General features: G+C 42.4%; 1 pseudogene; it reads left to right on the forward strand.

Moving 5' to 3' along the window:
* The first annotated feature begins 671 nt into the window (after positions 1-671).
* Positions 672-8,648, forward strand: LOC102411964 (annotated as a pseudogene).
* The last annotated feature ends 645 nt before the right edge of the window (positions 8,649-9,293 follow it).

A 9,293-nucleotide genomic window follows, 5' to 3' on the forward strand; every position in this document is an offset into this window, starting at 1 on the left:
ACTTAGTTTCTTTCTTCTACTAAAGGTTTCTAGAGGCAGTTATCAGTCATTTGTTTGGAATAATTTAGCAATGAAGTAAAACAGAAACCTAGAGATTGTCGTCAATATTTTAAGATGGAAAGTTGTGTTTGTTGGGGAGTTAAAGTATTAAATCCAGTCTTTTTAAAATGCTGTGTATATATTCCCATTTTTGTTGGTCCAACCAAGAAACAGGCATACAATGTTATTCCAAGTGGGGTACATGTTATGTTTTTTTCCCCGTAATTAAGTAGCCACCTTTCTTGGGCTTCCCCAGTGGCTCAGCAGTAAAGAATCCGCCTGCAATACAGGAGACAAAGGAGATTCAGGTTTGATCGCTGGGTGGGGAATATCCCCTAGAGGGAGGGCATGGCAGCCTACTCCATTAATTCTGCCTGGAGACTCCCATGGACAGAGGAGCCTAGTAGGCTAGAGTCCATAGGGTCACAAACGGTCAGACATGACTGAATCGACTGAGCACAAACACAGAGCCTCTTTTCTAGAACACACATATCTAGCAGAGGAGAACCACAAAAATCTTTTAGAAGAAGGCTTTCATTCTTTTGGTTAGCCACAATATATATTAAACCAGCTTTGACATACAGGAGATATTTAGGATTGTCTTTATGGCTAACTGGACTCATAAGTGGGTGAGAAGATACCTAGACCTGGGCACTTTCATACTGCTTACTTCCATTCATGCTCCCTTGAAGATCAGAGTGGAATTAGCTATTTGCAGTGCTTTAGTATATCTTTGTGGTTTTGAAAGTCCAGTTGGTGGATTCATGCTTGGCTTGCTGCCTGCATAAGAATCAACCAGTATAGTTTGGTAACAGCAAAGATTCCCAACTTTTCTGTCCATGCCTCCCCACTCCCCATCTTCTGTTCAGTTGGTCTGGGTTAGTGCCTGGAAATTAAAGTTCTCCAGAAGACAGGTATGGGAAATATTGTGCAAGAGGGCTCTGAAGAGGTGTCCGAGTAAAGAATGTTATGAATTGCTGGAATTTCAGTATGGAAGCTACCACCACAAGTTTCATGACTTTTCCCCTCCAAATTTACAGGTGTGACTGTGTACGGAACAAAATGTGAGTCGCAACCTTTGGAGTCCTTTCTGCTGCCTTGGCAGTGGTGAGTGGCTTTGGCCTGATATTGTACATTGGGGTGCCATTTGTGATCATCATTGCAAATTCACCATTTCTTATTCTAGGTGAGTAAAACAAAGCATGAGGCTGCACACTGTGTATGTGGGGGTGTGGGGTGGGTAAAGGGTATTGTGTTAGATTAGGCAAAATAGTTATATATAGGTGACTCTACAGATCCAAAATGAGGAATCAGGAGAAAAAGAAAATCAAATGGAATTATGTGCCTTTCAGTTCAGTTCAGTTCAGTCACTCAGTCGTATCCAGCTCTTTGCGACCCCATGGACTTCAGCACGCCAGGCCTCCCTGTCCATCACCCACTCCTGGAATTTACCCAAACTCATGTCCATTGAGTTGGTGATGGCACCCAACCATCTCAATCTTTGTCCTATGTGCCTTTAAGACTTGGAAAAATCTAGTACCCCAAATGGAAAAACACAGACCAGGGACATGAAAGACAGTTCACACACACACACACACACACACACACACAGAATCCAAAACACTAATCATTGAAAATATAAGAAATATTTGACCTTCCATTAATCAAGGGATGCAGGTTAAACCAAAAGTGAGACACCTTGTCTTTTTATTAGATTAATGAATATTATAGCATGACTGAAGGTTTGGGGAAGGTTGTATGAAAATAAACACACATTCTGCTGAGGGAAATTTTTAAATTGGTACACGTTTAAAAATAACTTTGCAACAAATCAAAAGACTTAAAAATTTAAAATAGAATCTGACCTGGCAACTCCACTTCTTGGAATTTGTCCTAATTATTGGACAGGTGCTCACAAAATAGAAGAAGGATGTTCATTTCAGTGTGATTTAGAAAAGGAAAAAACAAAAACAGGCTAATTGTATGATAGCTTACAGTGAATGATGTTGGATTCGTGATCTCCAAAGAAGACTATTTAGCTTCTTCTCCACCAGGAACCAGGCTTGATCACTCAAGAGCTTCTGTGTAGCAGAGTTTTATTAAAGTATAGAAAGGGACAGAGAAAGATTCTGACATAGACATAAGAAGGGGGAGGCAGAGTGCTCCCCTAGCTAGTCTTTTCAAAGCATTCTATACTTTTTCAGACCCAATCCCACAACATACATCTTAAATGAACAAGAAAAAGTCTTACCAGACCCGCTCCCATAATATCCATTTTAAGATGACAGGATTAGTCAGAAGGTTCTTGTTAAGGAGAAACATGTCCTCGAGCAAGATGCATTGTTATATTCACTAAGACAAAGCAATGTAGAAAAGACCATTTGTCCTTTTCTCCTTGGGAGCCTCAGACCCCTTTCTCCTTCTCAAGGGCTCCAGACCCCTTTCTCCTCCTTGGGTACCCTGGTCTTATCAACCTACCTAGGAATTGACTGTCCCCCCTTTTCTTTTAGGAGGATCATGTTGCCAAGGGAAAGGGCCATCATTTTCATTCCATAACTACTTCCTGCTGTTGAGGGGCATTGTCCCTAAGTTGTTGAGGCAATATATTCTGCTAACAGTCATACTGAGGATCTCTGATCAAGGGGCCCCGAGTAACAGTTGCAGGAGGCTGTGGCACTCGGAGGAGCCTGGACAACCATTTGTAACTTAGAAGCTTTCAGATGGTTAGAAACAAACACCAATTTACAGTTACAGATGTAAGGCAAAATACCCATTAAACCAAGTTAAATCATAATCAAAATTAAAAGTCACATTATGTGCCTAGTTGAATCAGTCCACTTTAGGGTTGTTAGAAGTCATCAGATCAAGACGAGATATCATATATGCTTGTTGTCAGTGCAGGTATTCGCAGAGCTGAAGAAAGTCCTTTCCTTGAAGTGGAGAAACCCACCATGCGAAGCCTTTCCCTGATGAGGAGGTTGAAAAGCTGAAAGCTGAGTCACATAGTTAATTCTAAGGTTTCAGGATCTGTGACAAGATCTGTGCATGAAAACAGTCTCATAGACACAGTCCCTTCTTCTTAGGGGCAGTTCAAACTCTCGTTAAAGTCACGGGTAAAACTAAACCAACTGTCTTGTGTTTCCTGAGTTAGCTTACATGGATGGCCTTTAATAATGGCATTAGCCTTTTCAAGCTTTCCTGAAGATGGGGGTCTCTAGGAACAGTGTAAGTAATATTCTATTCCTAGAAGTCTTGACACCCCTTGAATTATAGTAGCTTTAAGATGGAACATTGTTGCTCTGAACTTTAGAGTTTAACATCCCCCTTACATCCAGAGAAGTCAGTACAGTAAGGTTTTGCCCATTCCTTAACCTCAGGCTTTAGTGGATACTGCTTTTGATGTGAAAATAGGTGAGGGGTTTTGAGCTTGATAACAACAGGAACAGCATTTTGTGCTCAACTCACAGTTTTCCCATCAGCCCACACTCTAGGATTTACATTTTGTTCACTTAAAAGAGCAGGCTCCATATTCATGAAAACAGAGGCCTGGACCATGTTCAGTATATGCCTCCCTAGAAGGGGTGAGGGAGACTCCAGCTCGATCAGATCCTCATGAGAAAACAGCACGGAGCCCCAGTTGCAGCTTAAATGATGACTGAAATATAGCGCTTGGCTCATCCTGACAGTCCCATCAGAGTAGTGGATCAGGAGGAAAGCAGACCAGGGGCTTCAGTGAGCACAGAGAAAGTTGCCCCAGTGTCCAAAAGAAAATTGATCAATTGGCCCCCCACAGTTATTAATCCCGAGGGTTCCACAGGTGTAATTAGAATGGGAGCTTGTATGGGGACCCCCAGGCACTTTCAGTCCCGAATGCCTTGAGAGTCCAACTCCTGGGGCCTATGTCTCAGAGGGCGGCCTCTCCTCAGGTGTGGTCATTTTATAGACCGGACATGGAGCCGGGCGCAGCTTAGATGCCTGAGGACAATCCAGCTTGAGATGCCTCTATTTCCACCATAATAAGAAGTCCACCCCTTTTCACCTGGGTTACTCTTGGCACTTTTCCTCAGTCTGTTTCAGAATGGATCTAACAGCCATTGTTGGGGCTTCATTCTTTTGCAAGGTTTTTTTTTTTTTTTTTCCTCCTACTTTCCTCCTCATATTCTTTACTATGATATATCATCTGAGCCAGCTGTAACAGTTTTTTAAAGACTAATTTGGTCCAAATGCCTGTTTTCATAACTTATAGCAGATATCTGGAGCTGACTGAGTGAGGAATCTATTTTTCAGATTATTCCTTCCTCTGTACTTTTGGGATCAAAGTCAGTAAACTTGTGGAGAGCCTCTTGTAGTCTATCTAGGAATTTATCAGGAGCTTTCTTCTCTCCCTGTTCTGTGTCAGCCAACTGAGCATAGTTTAAAGTCTTAGTGTGCACTCGCTTGAGTCTTTCAAGAATACAACTGGCAAACTGGTTCTGATCCCACCTTCATTTAAGCATGCTATAGTCACAGTCTGGCTCATTATGGGAACTGCTTGGGTCCCAGGAGGGAGGAGGGCTATTTTGTGTTCCCTCTTTCCCCTTGTCTCATGCTCAGGTCATTCATCTTCAAAAGTAGTATAGTAGCTTCTCCCAAAACTCGAGTTCTCGAGTCAGGAGTCAGCATCTGTCCCAAGACATACATTACATCTCTCCAAGTAAGGTCATAAAGTTAGGCCTGTAAAGGTGTCTATGAACTGGGACTGTTTGAGTTTATACTGAGACTGAGGCAACCCCTTCTGGAAGGGTGCCCGGACTCAGCCTGTTTAGTTGGGAGCCCCAGATACAGGGGCAAAGTAAGAGAAGAAGAGGCAGCTGAATGTTTCACACCCAAAACTGCACCCTTAGGACCTAAGTCTGGCATGTCTTGCAGACAGATAAAGAGCAACACATATGGCATTTCTACCCATTTCTTTTGTTTGCTACAGAACTGATCTAATTGTAAAACAGTATTATAACTGAGACCCTTCAGCCGACCAGTGTTCCCCATCTTCCAAAGCATACCATGGCCATTCAGTATCAACGACAAAGATCAGGTATGTCTTTTTTAAACTCTGGGAATCAAACTTTAAAATACATTTTAAAGAGGTGGTTCTGGATCTGCTAGCTCCCATCTGTAAGAGAGAAAAAAGCAGCATCCACAGCCGTGGCTTCTTTCCACTGGAGGTGTCCCTCCCTCCTCTAGATGGGGGTGTAGACAGATCTTCCACTGAAGCTTTCCTTCCTTGGTTGGACTTAGTCTGCCCCTTACTGACAAAGGTGACTTATCCGTCCCTTCTGGTTCCACCACCGAGATGGGATGGAGATGCACCAGAGGTAGACCTGATGGCATCCCAGACTGATGTCCAGTTCCTCACCCTGAAGACCTTTGTCTGATTTTTGCTCCTTCTCTGATGCCACCTGGGGTGGAGGAGAGTAGCTTTCCTGGAGTGTTTCCCAAGCTCGTCTTCTAGGGGAAGCATCCATGTTCCATGTGTGTGTGCACATTCCCGAGTACAGTCCTGAACACAGTAGAAGCTTTGGGTTATAAAGAGACGAACAAGAAATCCACGATGTCTCTTTTGAGTGTTGCCACACCAGTATATGTGATAGGAAAAGAGAGACTGGAGGGTCAGCCAGTGAGGAAAAAGTGATATCTGTCCTCAACTTACTAGGGCCAGTCTTTCCTGTTCGTTCCCAGAGATTCCACAAAAGGAATATCTAGGGAGTTGAGACACAAGCCATTGGAGAGCTTTCTCTGGTCTGCTAAGAGCTAGCACTACCAATGGCCACCCACTCCAGTACTCTTGCCGGGAAAATCCCATGGACGGAGGAGCCTGGTAGGCTGCAGTCCATGGGGTCGCAAACAGTCGGACACGACTGAGTGACTTCACTTTCACTTTTCCCTTTCATGCATTGGAGAAGGAAATGGCAACCCACTCCAGTGTTCTTGCCTAGAGAATCCCAGGGATGGTGGGGCCTGGTGGGTTGCCGTCTATGGGGTTGCACAGAGTTGGATACGACTGAAGCAACTTAGCAGCAGCAGCAGCACTACCAAAGGAAGCCCACCGTACTTCCAAGTTGAGTAGATCCTGCAATTCCCGATCTGTGTCTTCAAAAACCTCATGGTCACCAGCAATGCATCTACCCACATAGATCAGAGGCATAGCCATGACAAAGACTTACTTTTAGGACTCTGGACCCTGAGGCAGCCAGCCAAGAGAATGATCTCTAGCCTGAGAGACGTTCCTGGAGCTAGAGCTCTGCCTTGCTCCCAAACGTGTTCTTGTTACTTTCAGCTCCTAGCAAGGCTAGGCACTTCCATCCATATAGTTTGAGGTCTAAGTAAAAGTACAGAGTAACGGTATGGATCACAAGTCCCTTGAAAGTCTATGATCCGACAGGTTAGGTTAGTAGTTCTAATTCCCCACGCAATTATGGAATGGTCAAAGAGACCAGGAAAAGCTGACCGAGAAAGGAAAATTCGGTCTACACGCTTCACCCATTTCTGGTCCTTCCCCTCGCAGGGATGTTGGGCATCTCTTGGCATTGGGAGGTCATTATATAAATCCCGACAAGGCTTCCATTTTGGGGTCTGCCTTCAGTCATTATAAGGCACACAAAAAAAAAAAAACCCCAGTGCAGGGCTCATCACTTGCTTTGCACAGGACACGTCATTCATTCACACAAGCACACCGCAAGATCAGTGAGACCTTGAGAGACAGGCAAAGAAAACCGTTTGAGTTGATCTTGTTAATTTTAAATGGATGTTTAAAAAATGCAGAGACTCTGTTTCTTTCTCTAACAGTGTTGGAGTTGAAGACATGTTTATCATGATTTCTACCTGGCAGAAGACCAGCCTCATGGATAGCATAAGTGAGCAGATGTCCGATGTCTATTCAAAAGTGGCAGTATCCATTACAATCACCACCATCACCAATGTCCTGGCCTTCTATACAGGAATTAGGACCTCTTTCATAATAATAAAGAGAACCTGACCTCTTTCAGGTCCGTACAATACTTTGGCATTTACATAGAAACAACCCTGCTCTTATTTTCATAACATCATCTGTTTTGGAGCGTTTATGGCCATGGATGGTAAAAGAGTAGTAGTCTGTCTACGCTGGCTGAAGAAGCAGGAAACTCCTGACCAAAAGTGTTCCTCATTAAAAAAGTCCTTTTGCCTCCCAGGTAATTTTCTCCAAGATGAACATAAAGCTGATATCCATCCAATGAATCTATTCTTTTTTCAATTTATTTTTTATTGAAGGATAATTGCTTTACAGAATTTTGTTTTCAGTCAAACCTCAACATGAATCAGCCATAGGTATACAAATATCACCTCACTTTTGAAACTCCCTCCCATCTCCCTCCCCATCTCACTCCTCTAGGTTGATACAGGGCCCCTGTTTGAGTTTCCTGAGCCATACAGCAAATTCCCGTTGGCTATCTATGTTACATACGGAATCCAGTGAATCTATTCTTTAGATAATATTTTAGTCCTTTTCTCACAAGCACCGAGTCCAGGTTTTTTGTAGTGCTCCTATACTTCATACATCATAAGTAGTATATATGGGTGTTTCTGAGTGCAGGAAAGCTTAGACCTCCGAAATTTGGCAAGTGACAACTCCTATACCACACAATGTTGTAATGTAGAAGAAGAATATTTTTCATATTATGGTTCCAGGGTTATGTTTATCATTACTGAGACTCTTGACTACTGGGATAAAGATACTAGGCTAAAACTGGAAAAACTGTCTGGCAGATTTTGAAAACAGTGAGTATGTAGATAAAAATCTTACAGAGTTTTGTTTATGAGAATATATAAAATATATGGAAAACCTCCATCAAGATACAAATGATAAGACAGCTTTTCTAAGCAATAAAGGCACTTTTTAAATGGAATTTCCACTTTTAGTGTATAACATTAATATTACATCATCACAGGAAATCATTTGTTCCCAGGCCTTCATTCAAACCATGAGTATGTCTTCTTCAACCAATAATAAACTGGTGTTACACCAGTTCCGAGACATGGCCGAGAAGTGTGAAGTTCCCCTAATGGTATACAACCAGGCTTTCATATATTTTGATCAGTATTCTGCAATATGAGAAAACACTGTTCAAAATGTGACTGTTGCATCAGTAGCTATGTTCATTGTTTCCTTATTGTTAATTCCTCATCCCCTGTGTTCTTTGGGGGTAACTTTTGCTATTGCTTTTGTGATTATGGGCCTCATGGGTTTTATGGCCTCCTGGAATGTCAATCTTGATTCCATAGCCATGATTAATCTTGTCATTTGTATAGGTTTTTCTTTTGACTTTTCTACTCACACTTCCTGTGCGTTTGTTTCAAGTTCAAAGCCCTCAGTAAACTGAAAAACCACTGAGGCATTGTATCTGCTGGCTGCCTTGTGTCACAATGTGCATTTTCAACAATAATAGGCGTGTGTGTCCTGTCTGCAGCTAAAGCATACATCTTCAGGACATTTTTTAAGATTGTTTCTTGTGATGGTATTTGGAGCTGCTCATGGTCTAATTTTGTATCCCAGTATTCCTAACTGTTTTTTGAAAGTTAGTTTGAACAATCACTAACAAATCAAAGACGAATTATAGAATTCCTGATTAGCCCAACCCAATCTGATGAAAACGCACCATTAAGAATAGTCAATAAACTAAAACCAAAGGCATGTTTCGTTGGCTTGGAAATACCATTTAAAAATGTTATTTAAAATATCCTGAGCGAGGAGAGAACAAGATGGTGGAGGAGAGGTGGACATGGAGTACATCTCTCTCCACATATATATCACCAATACACCTTCAGACATAGAAGTACATGCAGAACACCAGCTGAGAGCGGACAGGAGTACCTGACCCGTGGAAAAGAATATATAGACCCACACAAAACTTGGTAGGATGAAGGAACTAGGGGGCAAAACAGGAGTGGGAGATCTCAGATGCCTATTCAGGACTACAAATGAGTGTCCATTCTTATCATAACCCCCAAAATTAAGTTTCTGGGGATAAGATTTCTCAGGATAGATCTAAAGAGCCAACACTGCTTGGTGGGGGTTGTACTCCAAAATAGACAGGAGATAGATCTCCTGATCCCTGAACAAGGAGGGACTTGAACCATCTTGAATGAGATGTGTTGTTTCTGGGTAAATATCTCCAGCTAAGTTAAAGAAAGTCTCACAGTCCTCAAGAAAAACATTCAGATCCTACAGGATCTCAAAGAAT

This window comes from Bubalus bubalis, chromosome 14 (assembly GCF_019923935.1).
Source record: "Bubalus bubalis isolate 160015118507 breed Murrah chromosome 14, NDDB_SH_1, whole genome shotgun sequence".
Classification (NCBI taxonomy): domain Eukaryota; kingdom Metazoa; phylum Chordata; class Mammalia; order Artiodactyla; family Bovidae; genus Bubalus; species Bubalus bubalis.